This window comes from Antechinus flavipes, chromosome 1, assembly GCF_016432865.1.
Source record: "Antechinus flavipes isolate AdamAnt ecotype Samford, QLD, Australia chromosome 1, AdamAnt_v2, whole genome shotgun sequence".
Lineage (NCBI taxonomy): Eukaryota > Metazoa > Chordata > Mammalia > Dasyuromorphia > Dasyuridae > Antechinus > Antechinus flavipes.
In genome coordinates, this window is record NC_067398.1 from 721,053,867 (window position 1) to 721,073,228 (window position 19,362).

The following is a 19,362-nucleotide window of genomic DNA, read 5'->3' on the forward strand; positions in this document are numbered from 1 at the left end:
GGGAAGGGAGCCACAATGAGGCAATAAATAGCTCTTGAGGAGCTTACAACCTAATAAGGAAAATGACATACGAACAAATACATACAAAAAAAGCCATGTTTAGGATAAATAGGAACTAATGACAGAAAAAGTTTTCAAGTTAAGAGGAATTGAGAAAGGCTTCCTGGAGAAGGCGTGATTGTCCTTCGGACTTCAAGGAAGCCGGTAGGCAGAGATGAGGGGGAGAGCATCCCAAGCAAGGGGACGGCCAGAGAAAATGGCCATTAAGAAGTAAAGGCTCAAAAGGTGAAGGAATAACCAGGTTTCCTCGTAGAGATGAGAGCTGCTCCAGGCCACTTCTGGGAAGAGCCCCGGTTTCAGACATCGAAAAGTCTGTGTTCAGAGAGAGGACCGGGAGAGCTGAGCGGGCCCCACAACATCGCATTTTCCCTCTTTCTGTTGTCGTTTGCTTGCCTTTAGTTTTCTTCTTCAGTTTTTTTCCTTCTTGATCCGATTTTTCTTGGGCAACAAGATAGCTGTATAGATCTGTGCACATATATTGGATTTGACATATTTTAACATATTTAACGTGTATCAGACTACTGCCTCTCTGAGGAGGGGGAAGGGAGGAAAATTAGAACACAAAGTTTTGCAAAGGTCAGTGTTGAAAAATTATCCATGAATATGTTTTGTAAATAAGAAGCTCTTAAAAAAATACTAAATGTAAAAAAGAAAAGTGTGTGTTGAAGGAGGAAGGTGTAAAAAAAAAATGAGGGAAGGTGGCAAGGGCTGGATTAGGAAGGGCTTTGCCTGCTAAACCGGGCTGTGGATCTGCTCCTGGAGACAGGAGGAAGCTACTGGGCTTTCCTGAGTTGGGGGAAGCATGATCAGTCGTGGAACGGGGAAGCTCCAGGCCCACAGACCCCCCAGCGGCTCTGGCCACAGTCCAGATGTGGGGGCAGTGCCGGAGGGGAGAAGGGACCAGGTTTGGAAAATGCTGCAAAGGTGAAATCAGCAGATGTTGGCACTAGCTTAGGTGTGGGAGGTAAGAGGCAGTGAGGGGTACAGGAGAGCCTCAGGGCTGAGATAGGGGGAGAGTCGGGGGGAAAGATGATGGGCCTGTTTTGGACACGGTAGTGTAAGATATTTACTGGCCAGCCAGCTGGACGGATCTCAAAGGCTGTTGGAGATGAGATTGGAAGCCGGCAGAGAATCGGAGGCAGCAGAGGTAGATTGGAGACTCAGCAGAATAAAGAAGGGAGCCGATGATCCCCAAGTAAGACAGCCATGAGGGAGAAGAGGCCCAGGCCAGAGCCCTGAGGGATGGCTACCAAGGTCAGAGGGCACGTTCTGGATGAGGATCCAGCAAAGGAGGCAGAGAAGAAGCTGTCCGAGAGGGAGGAGGAGAGCCAGGGCAATGGCGCTGCCACTTTTCCTCAGCTTTTTTTACCACTAATGGTGGGTGTCCACTGAGACGTTCTTGGGCGATCTCCACGTCCCCCTCTATTCTATATCCCTTGGATTTCCCACCGGTCCAGGTTTCATCTCTTTGTTGACGATTCCCAGATCTATTTGTCCAGCCCTCACCTCTCTCTCCACCTCGTACCCATTGGACATCCCAGACACAACACCTCCAAAACAAAACACTTTTTCTTCCTCCCCACCAAAGTCTCCTCGGTTTCCCCATACCTGAACACCCGCCACCGAGGCTACAAACCTCAGGGGCAGCCTCTGTGCAGCACCCAAACTCACCCCCAGCCAGCGGTGGCCAGATCTCGCGTCCCCTTCATCATCCACGGCGCCCTCTCCCTCCCCCTGCCATGGCCGCCCTCCCGGGTTTCTGAGGTTCTCGCCCCAGGTTCTGAGCTCCCCCACCATCCAGAAGTGCTGGCCCGGGGCATCAGCTCCTCCCCCATCCCCCAGCTTCCTGGGGCTCAGCGCCAATCCCATCTTCCTCCGGTACTTCCCTCCCACATCTCCAGGCTTTGCCTTTACACTTTATCTAGCTTAGATACACAGTTAACAGCACAGAGGGATTACCTTCTGTTTGCACAATGTATCTCTTTACATAGACACAGTTGCGAGCATGTGTGGGCTCGGTTTCACCTTCGCAGCCAGACCGGCTCCATCTATTCCGAGGGTACTTAAGCGTTCTAAGGCTGGGGATCTCCCTTCTCTATTATCACTGGACTGAACCCACATTGTGTTCTGCCCAACAGTGGGGGCCTGTGTTCTGCCCCAGCTCCACTTCATTATTTACCACGAGGTAGCAGTTAGGAATGGGGCAAGAGTCAGAGGGACCGGAGTTCGGAGGTGACCTCAGACACTTAGCACTTCCTGGCCGTGTGACCCTGGGCAAGTCGCTTAACCCCAATTGCCTCAGCCTAAGTAAATAAATAAATAAAGCAAGAACAAACATCAGCATCTCTCTCCTACATGTACCATCTTGTTTTCTGGAGAGAAACTTAGCTCAGTTCCCACCTAGCCCCGGCCCCAGCACATTCACATTCAGAGTGATGATGACTCCTGCCACCTCTCAGTTCCCTGTAGGTTTGGGGGTCCCAGGGGTCACTTTCTGCTGGTCCCAGGGGCCACTTTCTGCTGGTCCCAGGGGCCACTTTCTGCTGGTCCCAGGGGCCACTTTCTGCTCAGCCCTCTAGGATGCCTTGGAAGAGAAAATGGAAGCGAAAGCAGATCCTACTCTGTCCTCCTCTGCTCATCGCCTCCCTTCCTACCTTTTTCTTCCTCTCTCCCTCTGCCCTTCTAAGAGGGAGGAGTGAGGAGAAAGAACGTTCCAGGACGTCCCGGCATCCAAAGGTTTGGAAGGGGGAGGGACAACATGAAGACCAATTTGACTTGAATGGTGAATTTATGGGGGAGCAGAGGAAGGGAGGGATAATGGATTAAATCAAGACATTTTGCAAAGGGTTTTAAATGCAAAGGGACCGTTTGTGTTTGGTTCTAGAAATGATAGGGAGCCACCAAAGCTTCTGGAGCAGGGGAGGGACCATTTGGCAGCCAAGGGGAGGAGGGATAGCAGAGGGGAGATTCGCAGCAGAGTCATCATTTGGGAGAGGACTGAAATAACCGGGAGAGAGGAAACAAGACTGAGCTGGGGTGATGGCTCAGGGGGCAGACAGAAGGGTCCAGATGGAAGAGATGGAGATTCTGGAGGCAGAAAAGGATCAGAAAAGAGGGATGGGGCAAAGGAAAAGGCAAGACTGACTCTGGAAGGATGCTGGTGCCATAGAAATCAACACGCCAGTCGATAAGCATTTATTAAGCACCTGCTGTGTATCAAGGATTGTGCTAGTGCTGGGGATCCAACTCCTGATTGTCTGCTCTGCCTGTCCCCCAATCCTGGGACTCTTCTCTTCCATATCCTTATTCCGTCCAGTCCCAGCGGGAATCTCAGCTTCTGCCATAACTCCTTCCCATCCTCCTTCATCCTATTCCCTTTCCTCTGCTGATTCTGTCCAGGTTATCCCTCATCCCACAGTCCTATATACAGGTTATATCTCGTTTGTGCATTGGGTTTGCAGGTGGTCTTTTCCAACAGACTGGGACCTTCACAAGGCAGGGACTTTCTTGGTATCCCCAGCACTTAGCACAAAACCTGGTACACAGCAGGTGCTTAATAAATGCTTGTTGACTTGACTTTGCTCTTCTTGAACAGCAATACCTATCGATGCAGTTATGAAGAGGGACAGCAATATTCGTCACTCACTGAATTTTAAACTGGAAGGGAATCTTCCTTTTTGGGGGGGGCTCCTTTGATCAGTAAAAGCAACATTTCCATCATGAAATTGTGGGTTTTGCCATCCTTTTTGTGGACATGTTAAAGGTTCATAATTTTCTTTGAATTATAGCTGTATGGGGCAACCACATGGTACAGTGGGTAGAGTCACCAGAGTTCAAATCTGGCCTCAACACTTACCAACTGTGTGACTCTGGGTAAGTCACTTAACTCCAATTGCTTCACCACCCAAAAAAAGGAAAGAAAGAAGTACACCCCAGGTGAGCACAGGGAGCTTGTATTATCCGTGTTCACCATTTTTTCTCTCCCTTTTGCAAAAGGGCTGAGTGGTCTTTGCTGTCCCCTACTCCTATGAAAAGTAACCTCCTTAAAGGTCAGCCTCAGAATGATTATTAGTACTTCACCTGAGCAGACTGAGCACTCTGAGATAAAAGCCACCTTTGAAAAATGTGGGCAACTAGTTGGTATAGTGGACGGAGCACGGGCCCTGAAGTCACGAGCACCCGAGGTCAAATCTGACCTCAGACACTTAACACTTCCTGGCTGTGTGACCCTGGGCAAGTCACTTAACCCCAATTGCCTCAGGGGAAAAAAAGAAAGCTACTGAATATGGGTCATCCTTAAGGTAATTATGAGAAACTGCCCATTATCAGCTTCCCCCTCCCCCTGATAACAGAGGCCAGGAGGGTCTTAAATGTGAGTCAAGACTGAGCTGCCTAAAAAAAAAAAATTGAGTTATTGGGCTCCAAAAAGACTGTTTATGTATTCAGTTATGTGTAACTTAAACAATGAACAGACTCAGTAAAAATTATATTTAATAAAAGATCTTTGAAGAAAGGATTCAAACTTAAATTAATATGAGGTTCTACAATCAAATTATGGAAACAACAGATAATTTGATCAAAGAAAATAACAATGTATGAGACCGATTTTGAAATCTAGCCGAAACAGTTTTGAGGGGGAAAATGTATGTTTCTTTCTTTTTTGCTGAGGCAATTAGGTTAAGTGACTTGCTCAGGGTCACACAGCTAGGAAATGTTAAGTGTCTGAGGTCAAATTTGATCGCAGGTCCTCCTGACTTCAGGGCTGGTGCTTTATCCACTATAGCGCCACCTAGCTGCCCCTGAAATGTATGTTTCTAAGTAGTTTCTGTAACAAAAGGGAGATCAATGAACAACTTGGGTATGCAATTAAAAAATAAAAAAGCAACAAATCAGAAAACCTCAACCATACCCCAAAATAGAGGGATTTGACAAATTTCAATTAAACAAAGCCTTAGAATTAATAAATAATATTAGGAGCTTCTCCTGTGGGCAAGAGAATAAAGTCACCACCCCCATCCTCCTCCCCTTAAAGGCAGAAGTCACCAGCTAGCTGGTATAACAGCCTCTGGCAAGTCTCCAGCTGTCCCCAAAGATAGGGCACTGGAAGTCCTTTCCTGCTTGGGAAAAGAAGAAATTTCTATAAGATCAGGGCTGGAGGAAATAAGGTTTTCGCATACAGGGGGTGTTCTGAGGGATTGTCCACAGAGAACATGAGGTGAGGAGGAGGGAGGTGGTTGTCATCCCGTGGAAGTAATGCAGCAGCTGATGTTGGGGACATGTATGGTTCCCTTCTTCAAGGCCAGGAGAGATGATCTCTCCACAGACAACCAAAGCAGCATCAAAAGTCCGTGTGTGTGTGTGTGTGTGTGTGTGTGTGTGTGTGTGTGTGTGTTTAATTATGAGTGTTGTTGTTCAGTGAAGTCCAAATCCATTTGGGGTTTTCTTGGCAAAAATACTGGATTTCCTTTATTTGTTTGTTTGTTTATTCATTTATTCGTTTAGTTTTTGCCATTTCCTTCTTCAGTTCATTTACAGATGAGTAAACTGAGGCAAGGAGGGCTAAATGACTTGCCCAGTGTCACATAACTAGGAAATATCTGAGGCTGGATTTGAATTCACTCTTCCTGACTCCAGGCTTTGTGTTCTATTCACATGCCACTTACCTACCCAGTTAGTCCCCATAGCTAGAATGCTGGGATGAAACAGGAAGAACTGGCAATCTTATAACTCCCATCTCTCTGTCTCTTGCCTTACTTTAACTGAATGCAACTGGTGTCCATTTCTATGTGTCCTTTAAAAAATTCAAATAAACATAGTAGCTTCTTGGAATCCTAGGGGATACTTGGGTGAAAGGTAGACACCCAAAGGGATAATCAGACTTGATCATCATATAGTATTGTTGTTGAAATATATATAATGATCTCCTGGCCCTGCTCGTTTCACTCAGCATCAGGTCGTGTAAGTCCCTCCAGGCCTCTCTGAAATCCTCCTGCTGGTCATTTCTTACCGAACAATAATATTCCATAATATTCATATACCACAATTTATTCAGCCATTCTCCAATTGATGGGCATCTACTCCGGTTCCAGTTTCTTCGGCCTTCATTTTTGAAGAGGACCGATGACATCGTGGGTAACATCTTGACTTGTGCTTGAATTGGGTTTAATTGAGGCAGAGCTGCACAAGGTCATCAGTCTCATTCTTCTCTTTCAGAGTTATCGGAGTCAGAAAAGTCAGAATGACCAGTGATGGCCCAGGATGCTTGGATGACCTTGACAGCTTCACTAGCCGATCAAGCTCTCGCTGTGGGAACAAATTGTTCTCATCTACCCATTCCACCACAAGGGAAGACACTCCCCTAACTTACCAATGACTTAGCTACCCTTGACCTGGTTTAGCCTTTCTACAAGGATTATTTTTTATTAAAGCTTTTTATTTTTCAAAACATATCCAGGGATAATTCTTCAATATTAATCCTTGCAAAACCTTGTGTTCCAATTTCCCCCACCCTAGATAGCAAGTAGTCCAATATGTGTTAAACATGGTAGAAATCTGTTAAATCCAATATTAGCATACAGATTTATACAGTTATCTTGCTGCACAAGAAAAGTCAAATCAAACTAAAAAAATTAGAAAGAAAAAAAAGCAAACAACAACAAAAAGAGTGAAAATACTGTGTTGTGACACATCTGGGTGTCGATGGCTCTCTCCATCACAACTGGTCTGCCAGGATGGTTTTATGGGGCTGTGACCAGTGCACATGCTGTAGCTTCTTGGAATCCCAGGGGATACTTGGGTGAAAAGTAGACACCCAAAGGGAGTGGGCAGCTCTTCCCTCAGAGGTGTTAGACTGCCCTCAATACCCCTTACATAGTAAACTATTTTTTTAAAAAGATGTACATATTTAACATGTATGACACTGCCTGCCATATAGGGAGAGGGTAGAGGGAAGGAGGGGAAAAGTTGAAAGAGAAGTTTTTGCAAGGGTCAATGTTGAAAAATTACCCATGTATATGTTTTGTATATAAAAAGCTATAATAAGTAAACAAATGAATAAATAAATAAACAAATAAATAAATGAAGATGTATAGTTATAAGGTTTTTGGAAGGCAGGAGATAAGCCCTTATTAAACAACTATTCTGTGCTAAGCCTTATACTGAATATTGAGGGTTTAAATGCAACCAAAAGGAAAGACAGCCCTTAACCCCATGAAGCTTCTATTCTAATGGCAAAAGTATTGGAGATAGAAGAAAGAGATGAAGGTGCCTGGTGCCCAGGGCATGATTTTAAAGTCAACAATGTCGGGAACTGGCCTGGGACGGGGATGAAGGCAGATCAGCCTGAGCTCCTTCACTACATGAAGGCTCAAGGAGGAAATCGCTGTTAGAAATATACCATACCAAAGGGCTAGCCAACTGCACGTACCCTTTGATCCAGCAGTGTCTCTCCTACCGTACCTAAAAGATATCATAAAAAGGGGGAAAGGACCCACACGTGCAAACATATTTGTGGCAGCCTTTTTGTGGTGGTAAGGAACTGGAAACTGAACAGACGCCCATCAAAATTAGGGAATGGCTGAATAAGTTATGGTATATGGATGTTATGGAATATTACTATTCTATAACAAATGACCAGCAGGGTGATTTCAGAAAGGCCTGGAGAGACTTACAGGAACTGATGCTGAGTGAAATGAGCAAGATCAGGAGAACATTGTACACGGCAACAAGAAGACTATATGATGATCAATTCTGATAGATGAGGTTCTTTTCAATATTCAGTGATTCAGGCCAGTTCCAATGATCTTGCGATGGAGAGAGCCATCTGCTTCCAGAAAGAGATTATGGGGACTCAATGTGGATCGTAACAGTATTTTTTTTTATTATAGCTTTTTATTTACAAGTTATATGCATGGGTATTTTTACAGCATTGACAAGTGCCAAATCTTTTGTATCAATTTTTTTCCCCTCCTTCCCCCCATTCCCTCCCTGAGATGGCAGGTTGACCAACATATAACATAGTATTTTCACCTTTTTCGTTTGCTTGTTTATTTTTTTTTTACTTTCTCATTTTTTCCTTTTGATCTGATTTTTTTGTGTGTGTGCAGCGTGATAAATATGGAAATATATTTAAAAGAATTATACACATTTAACATATATAGGATTATTTGCTGTCTAGGGGAGGGAGGAGAGAGGGAGAAAATTTCGGAACACAAGGTTTTGCAAGGGTTTATATTGAAAACTACCTTTGCATGTATTTTGAAAAAGAAAAAGCTATTATTACCAAAGAAAAGAAAAGAAAAGAAAAAATATGCTACAAAGATTAAAAAGGGAGTAAGGAGTGTATGATCTTCAGTAAGTTAGTTTATTTACAGTCCCTGGGCAGATCTGCACTTAGAGACTCAGGAATGAGCCTTTTATTTCCTATCCTGAAGTGCAAGTCCCTCCCTTGTCACCCCAATTGACCGGGAATGCTGAAATTAGCAGACTTCTTGCTCCTCCCATTGCCTGTTCCTCCTTGACATGTTTCCCCTTCCCATCATCTAAATCATGTTCAAAAATGGTTTCTCCTTTGGGAGGAAAAGTTAATGTTAATTAAGTCATTAAGGATGTGCACTCACTGCTTGCACTTACCTTTCACCCTCTTCTTGTTTCTGATTTTTTATCAGTTTTTCAGTTCATCGGCTCAGTATCTTGTTTTCTACTGCTAACTGGGTCATTCTCTAAGCCTTTGTCTCTACGTGGAAATATAAGTCTAAGGGTTGCTCACACTCCCCGATGGAGTAGGAGGTTGGTTCTGTGGAAGGATATTCCCTGGTGAATGAACCACAAGGGTGCTGTTGCTGTCCAGGGTGAGTGAGGACGGCCCAAGACATGAAAGGAAGTTCCAGAATGGGACAGAGCTAAAGAAGGCCTGCTTCTGAAGGCCTGGAAATGAGAGATAGGGCCAAAAGTCGAAAAATGTATCCAATTTTGTCCCAGTCAATTCAGATACGGCCAAGGTCAACGTGTGGGTTTATTTTGCATGGCTAATACTTATTTGATACAGACATTCATTAAATATCAACAATGTGTCAAACCCTATACTAAACATTTCAAACATTATCCTATTGATCCTTCCAATAACTCTGGGAGATGAATATAATTTCTTTTTTTCTAATTGTAACTTTTTAGTGACAGAGCCCATGCCTGGGTAATTTTTTTTTTTTTTACAACATTATCCCTTGCACTCACTTCTATTCCGACTTTTCCTTCCCTCCCTTCTCCCCCTCCCCCAGATGGCAAGCAGTCCTATACATGTTAAATATGTTATAATATATCCTAGATACAATATATGTGTGCAGAACCGAACAGTTCTCTTGTTGCACAGGAAGAATTGGATTCAGAAGGTAAAAATAATCCGGGAAGAAAAACAAAAATACAAACAGTTTACATTCATTTCCCAGTGTTCTTTCTCTGGGAGTAGCTGCTTCTGTCCCTTGTTGATCAATTGGAACTGTTAGATCTTCTTTTTATTGAAGAAATCCATTTCCATCAGAATATGTCCTCATACAATATCGATGTCGAAGTGTATCATGATCTCCTGGTCCTGCTCATTTCACTTAGCATCAGTTCATTTAAGTCTCTCCAAGCCTCTCTGTATTCATCCTGCTGGTCATTTCTTACAGAACAATAATATTCCATAACGTTCATATACCACAATTTACTCAACCATTCTCCAATTGATGGGCATCCATTCATTTTCCAGCTTCTAGCCACTACAAACAGGGCTGCCACAAACATTTTGGCACATCCAGGTCCCTTTCCCTCCTTTAGTGACTCTTTGCGATATAAGCCCAGAAGTAGCACTGCTGGATCAAAGGGTATGCACAGTTTGATAACTTTTGGGGCATAATTCCAGATTGCTCTCCAGAATGGTTGGATTTATTCACAACTCCACCAACAATGCATCAGTGTCCCAGCTGAGATGAATATAATTTCGATGGCATTTTACAATTCTGGAAATTGAGGCAGGAAGGGGTTAAGTGACTTGGCCAGCCAGTTAGGTCTGAAGCTCCATTTGAATTCGGATCTTCCTGTCCTGGACTGCCTAGCTGAAAAGAGCCAAAGAAAGGTCCGAAGTGGATATCAGCTGGCAGGAGACCAGAATTACCACAGTAAAAACGAAATAAGCAAGGATGATTTTTTAATAGGAATGGTTTTTCTATTAGTATTTTAATACGGATACAGAATTTTCAATAAAATACTAGCAGGGAGACCACAGCAATATTCAAATATCATAGTGCAACCAGATGGGATTTACAGCGGGAACGTAGGGCTGGTTCAGTATCAGAACAACTATAAACATAAAAGTAATACTGTCCTCAAGAATAATTTTTAAAAACCCAAGCTGCGCTTCTTGGAGATTTATGACTTCACACACGGTCATCTAGTTTTATTTATCCTGTGCGTGGGGCATTCCTGGCAGACCTGTGGAGGCTGGATGGGAAGGAGTGTTTCTGGGAATGGGGGGTGGGGGGCCCTCCCTACACACTTCAGAGCAGACTGACAGCTTTTGGGCAGTCATAGTGACCCAGAGGTTGGGGCTGTGTGGGGATGGAAGCTCTTGTGACTGGCTGCTGAGCCAGACTTCTGGATCTCTCTGAAGGGAGGGGGGAGTCTCTTCATCCTACTGGCCTTGAAGCAGAAGGACGGCTCCCTGAGCTCTCTCGATGATAGGGTTTGAGGTGGGGGGAGTTGCCCTTCGGGTAGTTTGTTCATGTTTCGCTAGACAAGGCTGTATTTGGGGGGGCAGCTGCCTTTGTCTGTGGGTACAGGGCCTTCTGAGTCTTCCCCTTCCTGAACCCCAAAGTATCTGGGCAACAGCCACTAGGGCAGCTTTGGCGACAATAATGGATTAGCTTGAAGGGAAAGGGACGCTCAGAGAGATACTCTGGGAAGAGAGAGCCCCTTGCCCCTAGTCAATCTTTGCCCCTGCTCAGTCTGTGCCCCCTTAAGGTGGAAAGCTGATAATTCAGTTTCAATTGATCAAAGATGAGCAGAAGCAGCTATACCCAGAGAAAGAACACTGGGAGATGAATATAAACTGCTTGCATTTTTGTTTTTCTTCCCAGATTATTTCTACCTTCTGAATTCAATTCTCCCTGTGCAACAAGAAAACTGGTTCTGCACACATATATTGTATCTAGGATATACTGTAACCTATTCAACATGTAAAGGACTGCTTGCCATCTGGGGGAGGGGTGGAGGGAGGGAGGGGAAAAATCGGAACAGAAGTGAATGCAAGGGATAATGCTGGAAAAAATTACCCTGCCATGGGTTCTATCAATAAAAAGTTATTATAAAAAAAAAAAAAAGGTGGAAAGCTGAGCAGCCCCTGCAATGAAACTGTTTGTAAATGGCTCAGAGAGGCTTAAGTGTCAGCCTTTCAAAGGACTGATCTCATAGGGATAAATGACCAGATTTGGCTTTAATCATGCCACCAACAAGCATTTATTATGCACTTACTGTGTCCAAGCACATACAAATTCAAAAATCAAGAGCTTGCATACTAAAAGAGAGGACATGAAAGGGAGGTCTGGAAGGTGGGGGTGGGGGGGGTGACTTCATCTCAGGATTCTTTGTTGCTCAACATTTCCTTTTTTTGTGTGGGAATAAAACTGCCTCATACACGTTGACACTCTGGGTATCTCTTTTAATCTGTGTTCCCCCCTCCCCCTGTTGGGGAGAATCTTAAGACTAGAAAGAAAATAGAATTGTTCCTTGGAACTCAGAGGTCCAGGTGGACGAGAAGCCCCTGGGAAGCCTCGTTTCCCCACTGAGAAGGATGTAACCTCAGAGCAATGAACCTAGGAAATATGTCCAGATCAGGTGAAGATCTCGGGCCACTGTAACCTCCACAGACACAAGTGGCCAGCCCTGCCCTCACCCTCCGCCATGACCAAGTGGCCAGCTTGGATTTCATAGATGTGTTTGTTGATATTCGTAAAACTCATAATAATAAAGTGGACTTTTTTTTTTAATAAGAAAGAATTAGAAATAAAACCATCGATAGGGGAAAATCCTTTCTAGCCGATTCTCCTGATAAAGGGCTGAGATGTATAAGATCCATCCACATCTCAGAGATACAGAGACATCTTGAGGAATCCATTCAATCTAGGTAAATAAAAGCATTTGATCACAGCTAGGTGGTCAACAATTCTTACAGGAAGAAATCCAGCAGCCATCATAAGAAAAAATACTCCTAGTCGTTAATTAAAAGCTCAGCTCGTTAAATAAGCCCCCGGAACCTCCTGCAAGCCGATCCAAAGGACAGAAATGACAGATGACCTAAGAGACTTATTGGAAGCCCCTTTTGATAGAGCTGGGCGAGGGCCGATCATTCCGGAAAAGAACTGGGCGCCGTTCCCCCAAGTCGTCGAGGATCCGCGGATCTGCTTTGCTTCAGAAACCCCTAAGACAACAGTCAAGCGGGAGCCCCTTTGTGGGGAGAAGTGACAGCAGCAGTTTTTTGTTATAACGAAGTGGTTATAACCCAAGTGGGTTCCCATGCTTGGGGAACAGCCGAGCAAACTGCTGTAAAGGCACGTTGTTGGAGGAGAGTGGATGAGGCAGGAAACCTGAGTTCGGATCCCGCCTGAGATGCTAACTTTATGATCCTGGGCACGGGACTTAAGTTCCGTTCCCTGAGGTTAGAGCCCCAGCCCTGAAGTCAAGAGGTCCTGAGTTCAGATTTGGCCTCAGACACTTAGTCCTGGCTGTGTGGCCCTGGGCGAGTCACTTAACCCCAATCGCCTCAGCAAAAACAAAAACAAAAAACCTTCCGTTTCCTCCACTGTAAAAATTGGGATGAAAATAGCACCTATTTCCCAAGATAGTTGCGAAACTCAAATGAAATCATAGTTGTAAAATGTTTAGTCCAGTGTTTGGCACGTGTAGGTGCCACATAAATGTTAGTCTTCTTATTACTAATAATAACAAATGACAAATTCATGGGAATTTGGAAAAAACTTGTGGGATTCCAGACAGCAAGGTAGCATCCTGGGAAAAAGGTCGGGCCGATAGCTGATAGTTCCAAACTGCTCTCCAGAGCGGCTGATCAGCCCACAACTCCATCAACAACGTATCGGTGTCCCAGTTGGTCTCGAACGCTTCCTAGCTGTGTGACCTGGGCAAGTCACGGCGGCTGTCTGCCTCAGTTTTCCTCATCTTTGAACGGGGGGCAATAGCACCTATCTTCAAGGACTGTTGTGAGGGTCAAACGAGATGACAAATGTAAAGGGCTTTGCAAACTCCAAAGCATTGTAAATGCGAGCGATTGTTATTAATTACTGCAGAGGGAAATTGGGGAAATCTCAGGGCCATTAGGGCCCGGAGTCAGACCGAGGCAGGAAGAAATAGTGCCGGGAGGGGGTGGAGGCTGGAATCTGCCGCCGGGCCTTGGCAGGGGTGGGGCGGGGACGGCAGGGGGGAGAGGGGACGAGTTGGGGGGACGGGGGACGGGAGGGGACGGAGGGGAGGAGAGAGACGGGAGGGGGAGCTGGGGACGGGGGAGCAGCCGCTCCCAGACCCGAGAAAGCCTCGAGTTGCCCGGCCGGAGGCCCCAGGGCTTCTTTTTCGTGCAAAAAACAAAGAAAAGAGCACTGAGTCAGGCTTCGAAAACAAGAAGTTCCCGGGGTGTTTGCAGCACTTCCCGCCCCCACCCCGCTGATGTAATGCCCGAAAGGCCGGGGCCAATGAGGGCGAAAGAGGCGCGGACGTGCCGGGGGAAGGGCCAGGGGAGGGGAGGCCGTCCAGGGGGCCCTGGGCGAAGTGGGAGGAGGCTTCCTCCCGGAGATTTGGAAGCGCGGCCGGCCATTGGCTGGGCGAGCAGAGGCCACGCCCCCGCTGGCTTTTGGACCGGGAAGCTGCGGTCCCTGGAGACCCAGAGAGGCAGGAAACGGCCTGGGGGGTACGAGGGGCTCCCGGGTGGGAGCGGGGGAGAGGGGGGGCGGAGAGAAGAGAGAGGAAGAAGCTTCCTCACGGGCCCGTGTTATTGCATCACGATCACCCTAATACTGGGAACGCAGGGAGAGAAAGATGGGGGGCAGACAAGAGAGGGACAGACAGCAAAGAGATGACAGACAGAGACAGAAAAAGAGACAGACACATACACATAGGTCAGAGAGAGAGAGAGAGAAGAAAAAGAGACAGAGAGAGACAGAGAGAAAGAAAAGGAGACAGAGACACACAGAGACAGAGAGAAAAGACAGAGAAAGGGGAGAAGAGAGACAGAGACAGAGAGAAAGAAAAAGGGACAGAGACGCACAGAGACAGAGAGAAAAGACAGAGAAAGGGGAGAAGAGAGACAGAGACAGAGAGAAAGAAAAAGGGACAGAGACGCACAGAGACAGAGAGAAAAGACAGAGAAAGGGGAGAAGAGAGACAGAGAGAGACACAGAAGCGATGACGTTCCATGGAGAGTGAATCCTGGTAGAAGAGAAAAGAGCTAAGTACAGATTCAAGAGTGAGCCTGGCAGGGGGCGTCCAGCCTCCAAGGCCCAGGTTTCCTAGCAGAGATGCTGCCCTTGGGGAGTTTTATGCGGCCCCATTAGAAGCGGGCGCTGAGCTTCCAGAGGAGACTTCAGTGGCCCGCGTGCCCCCAGCTATGGGTCTCACTGCTCCTACTGAGGCCGGCAGCTGCCCCAGGTTTGGGGGGATCTTGGAGCTCCCGCGCGGCTTCCTCAGTACCTGTGCTTCGATCTAATTGTGCCGTTCGCTGCCCCGATAAGGCGAGCCCCCGGTGGGGACCGTGAGCTTTTCCGTTTTAAGTAGAATCGGGGGTAATTCTCTGAGGAGCCCAGAAAAGGTAATTCCTGAGAAGGCCCCCGCACCCAGTGGCGCCCGAACAGGGCAGCGTCCTTACCACTCTCTGCTTCTGAAACCAGAGAAACAACTGCACGTGTCCTAAGCCGTTTCCTATTTCTTACGGAATCTTCATACACTGAAATGTTCGGGTCTGTTGGGAATTGGTTTAAGTTCATAATTGAAAAGCAAAACAAATAAAACCTGACCCTGCTCACGGTAGGAACTGTCAGATGGGCAACACTACGGATACACTGTGAAAGGTACAGCGGCCTTCCGAGCTGTAAAGAAATAAAGGGGAGGGATGGGAAGGTGGGGAAGCCAAGCTTGGGGAAGAAGCCAAGAGAGGGGTCCCTGGGTGGGAGGAGGTTAAGTTATTGCGAGACAAATTGGGAGCAGAATTAAAGCAAAGGGTCAGTGGGGCTAGAAAAGGTGTGTGTGTGCGCACATATATCTCTGCCTATGTATACACAAATATATCCTTTCTTGACATAGCCCTCTTGGGGGTGGGGGGTGAGGGAGGGGGGAGGATGAAAGGGGGAAAAAGTGAGCAACAGAGAGCAATTTACGAGGAAGTAAAAGATGGCCACTCCGGAAAATAATTTCTTCTACTTATCGATGTCCTTTCTTGAACTTGGTCATTTGTTGCTATGTATTTTGAAACAAAAAACAGAAAGGGATCCGATGGGATGGGAGCTAAATGGGTGGGAGCCGCGGGGGATCATCCTGTCCATGGATGAGGGAGAAATGTAGCCATTGAGGCTGCAGGCCAGCCACCCCCAAGGCCAAGTCCTAAAACAGCAGCGCTGAGTCCGAAGAGTTCCCAAAAACCTGGGAAGACTTGCCCAAAGTGACTCACGGTGCGATGGAAACCGCAGAACCCCGAGTAGAATAAGTACTATCCTCAACAGGAAGCCACTTTACATGAGGCCGAGGGACCCTGTTAAATGGCCTTTCTCCAGCGACCTTTTCTTTCCTCGGTGGGAATATGACATCGCAACACGCCAGCCTGGACAGGCATTTGTATGTGTTTTAGGAACGTGACTGTTAGAGAGGGTAAAAAAAATCATTAAAAATCACCATCAGCACAAAACAGGAAAACATGTCAAATCCCAGGACGTGGGACAAAAGTGAGCCCGGGCTTTGCTGTGTGTTTGTGTAACTTAAAACTGGGAGAGCCTGGAGAAAGTTCTGTTGTTTTTTAAGAAGAGCCCAGGATGCCAGATGGAACAATATCCCAAGATGAGCCAGAATGTGCCTGATTGGAGCTTTGACAAGAGCGGGGCTTTGGGAGAGAAAAGAGCCTCTATGGACATACCCAGGACCTGGATTTAGAGCTAGGAGGGATTTGGAGATGGGTCCAACCCCTTTTCAGATAAAGAAGGAGAACACCAGCCTGTGAAGGCTCCAGATCACACTGTAGAAGAGGACTGAGCCACAATTCTTTTTTTTTTTTTATTAAAGCTTTTTATTTTCAAAACATATGCATGGATAATTTCTCAACGTTGACAATTGCGAAACCTTTTGTTCCAAATTTTCCCCTCCTTCTCCCCATACCCTCCTCTAGACCGCAGGGAATCCAATATATGTTAAACATGTTAAAAATATATGTCAAATCCAATAAAAGCATGCGGATTTCCACAATTATCTTGCTGCACCAAAAAAATCAAATCCAAAAGGAAAAAATGAGAAAGAAAACAAAATGCAAGCAAACAACGAGGAAAAGAATGAGAACACTATGTTGTGCTCCACCCTCAGTTCCCACAGTCCTCTCTGGGTGTAGATGGCTCTCTCCATCACAAGGTCATTGGAACTCGCCTAAATCATCTCATTGTTGAAGAGAGCCCGTCCGTCAGAACTGATCTTCGTATGATCTTGTTGTTGCCGCGGACATTGATCTCCGGGTTCTCGAGCCACGGTTCTCCACCCTGGCCTTCTGATTCCAAACATCCCCTTCTCCAGTCGCCCCAACTTCAATAAGAATTCAGAAACTGAGAAACCCCCTGGGGGAAGGCGTGTGGTTACGGCAAGAGAAAGTTGCTCAACAGACACTGCACAAACCATACACAGGCCGCTGGCCATTGAACAGGTGGGAACATCTCCTGTGATTGAGTCACCAAGGTCCCCGTGGCAGGGAGAGTGCGGGGACCACATGCTGCACCATCTGAAAGGATTCTGATCCTATCAGGTACTACTGTGCTCAAGCAAAAGGTATAGATGGAGGCAAGTATAGACATAAATGGAATAGATGCGAGGAGCCGATGAGGGATAAGAAGGTGGGGCAGATGAAGAAAAAGGAACAGTGGGGAAGATGGATGAGGGGCAAACGGGCAGGTGGTGGGAGGGGAGACAAAACAAAGGGAGAAAAAAAGCCTCTTTGGCAGGTAGGAGTTGGGGAGGGAAAGAGGGAAAACAGTGATCTTCCCAGTGGCCACTGGGGTCAGCCTGAGAATTGCCCTGTGGATCGAGGTCTGAGGTGGCTGACTCACATTTCATCCCTTCCATTCCTCACCTCCACGCCTTTGTATGTAGTACCTGCCATGCTGGAAATGCTCTCCCTCCTCACGTCCATTTCTTGGAAGCCTGAGCATCATTACAGGCTCAGCTTATGTGGCTCCTCCTCCAAGGAGCGTTCCCTGATTGCGTCACTACTTCTTTTGTTTCGTTTTGGTTTTTTATTAAAGCTTTTTATTTAGAAAGCATATACATGGGTAATTTTTCAACATTGTCCCTTGCAAAACCTCATGTTCCAAATTTTCCCCTCCATCCCCCCACCCCCTCCCCAAGTGATCCAATATATGTTAAATATGTTACAATATATGTTAAACCCAATTATGTATACATAGAGATAGTTATCTTGTTGCACAAGAAAAATCGGATCAAGAAGAAAAAACTGAGAAAGAAAACCAATGCAAGCAAATAACAGCAGAAAACAGCAGAAAACAGAAAAATGCTACATTGTGGGCCCCAGTTCCCACAGGCCTCTCCCTGGTACAGACGGCTCTCTCCATCACAAGATCATTGGAACTGATCTGAATCAGTCACTGCTTCGGATGAATACAGAGAGGCTTGGAGAGACTTACATGAACTGATGCTGAGTGAAATGAGCAGAACCAGGAGATCATTATATAGCTCAACAACGATACTGTTTGAGGATGTATTCTGACAGAAGTGGATCTCTTCGATAAAGAGAGCTTTAATTGATCAAAGATGAACAGAAGCAGCTACACCCAAAGAAAGAACACTGGGAAACGAATGTGAACTATCTGCATTTTTGTTTTTCTTCCCGGGTTATTTCTACCTTCTGAATCCAATTCTCCCAGTGCAACAAGAGAACTGTTCGGTTCTGCACACGTATATTGTATCTAGGATATCCTGTAACCTATTTAACATATATAGGACTGCTTGCCATCTGGGGGAGGGGGTGGAGGGAGGGAAGGGAAAAATCGGAACAGAAGTGAGTGCAAGGGATAATGCTGTAAAAAAATTTACTCTGGCATGGGTTCTGTCAATAAAAAGTTATTATAAAATAAAATTTAAAAAAAGAATGCTCATAGAATAGTTGAAAGAATTAAACAATAAAAATTATTTTTACTATCATTTATATAAAAAAAAATCAGTCACTGCTTCTATCTCTCCCCATGCCCCAAACAAGAATTATTTTCGATTTATTTGGTATCTGCTTATCCGTGCCTTTGTTTCTAATAAACGGAAGCTCCTTGAGGGGAAGGACTGATTCGTTTTTGTTTTTGCAGCCCAGTATCTATCTAATGGATTGACCAAAAAAATCAATCAATAAACATTTGTTAAATATCTACTGCGTTCCAGGCACTGTGCTAAGTGCACTCCCAGTTTAAGTCCAGATCCAGGCCGCTTTCTCTACCCGACATCTGGCACAAGGCCTTGAACACTGTAGAGATGAAATGGATAATAAGTTCTTCAAGGGAAGGGACAGTGTTTACCTCTCTGTGCATCCCAGTACCTGGCACATAGTAGGCACTTAATAGACATTTACTGACGGATTAATGTTTGAATTGAGTTCCTTGTCTTTATCCCTCACTAAATTCTCACTTTTGGCCCTTCCAGCTCGAGGATTATGGGATTACAAAATTTTAGACGGCAGGAAGGGAGAGAATGCTTGGGGATGAGGAGAGGGCTTGGCCAGTCATTTTGTGCCCCGCTTTTTATTCCTGGAACAACTTCTTGGCACTGCTCTGGGGGGCCTTCAGCCAACCTTTGGTCCCCGTACCCGAGGGTCCTAAAGCAGACGTTTGGAGCAGCTTACGGACTCATGGACCTTTCAGAAAAACCTCCAGCCTGGAGATCACTAGCTTGGCTTCTTCTATCTATACAAGGAAGGTGGGTTCCTGGGACCACAGACATCTTAAGAAATGACCTGACTTTACGTGGACCAGTGTATAAGGTGAGGCAGTACCTGAGTTTAAATCCAGCCTCAGACAC

At 45.8% G+C, this 19,362-nt stretch overlaps 1 long non-coding RNA gene across 1 annotated transcript; it reads left to right on the forward strand.

Moving 5' to 3' along the window:
- Nucleotides 1-5,476: 5,476 nt before the first annotated feature.
- On the forward strand, nucleotides 5,477-6,507 carry LOC127543836 (uncharacterized). The gene is made up of 2 exons (XR_007949318.1): nucleotides 5,477-6,188; nucleotides 6,274-6,507. It is a non-coding gene; the product is annotated as an uncharacterized LOC127543836 (long non-coding RNA).
- The last annotated feature ends 12,855 nt before the right edge of the window (nucleotides 6,508-19,362 follow it).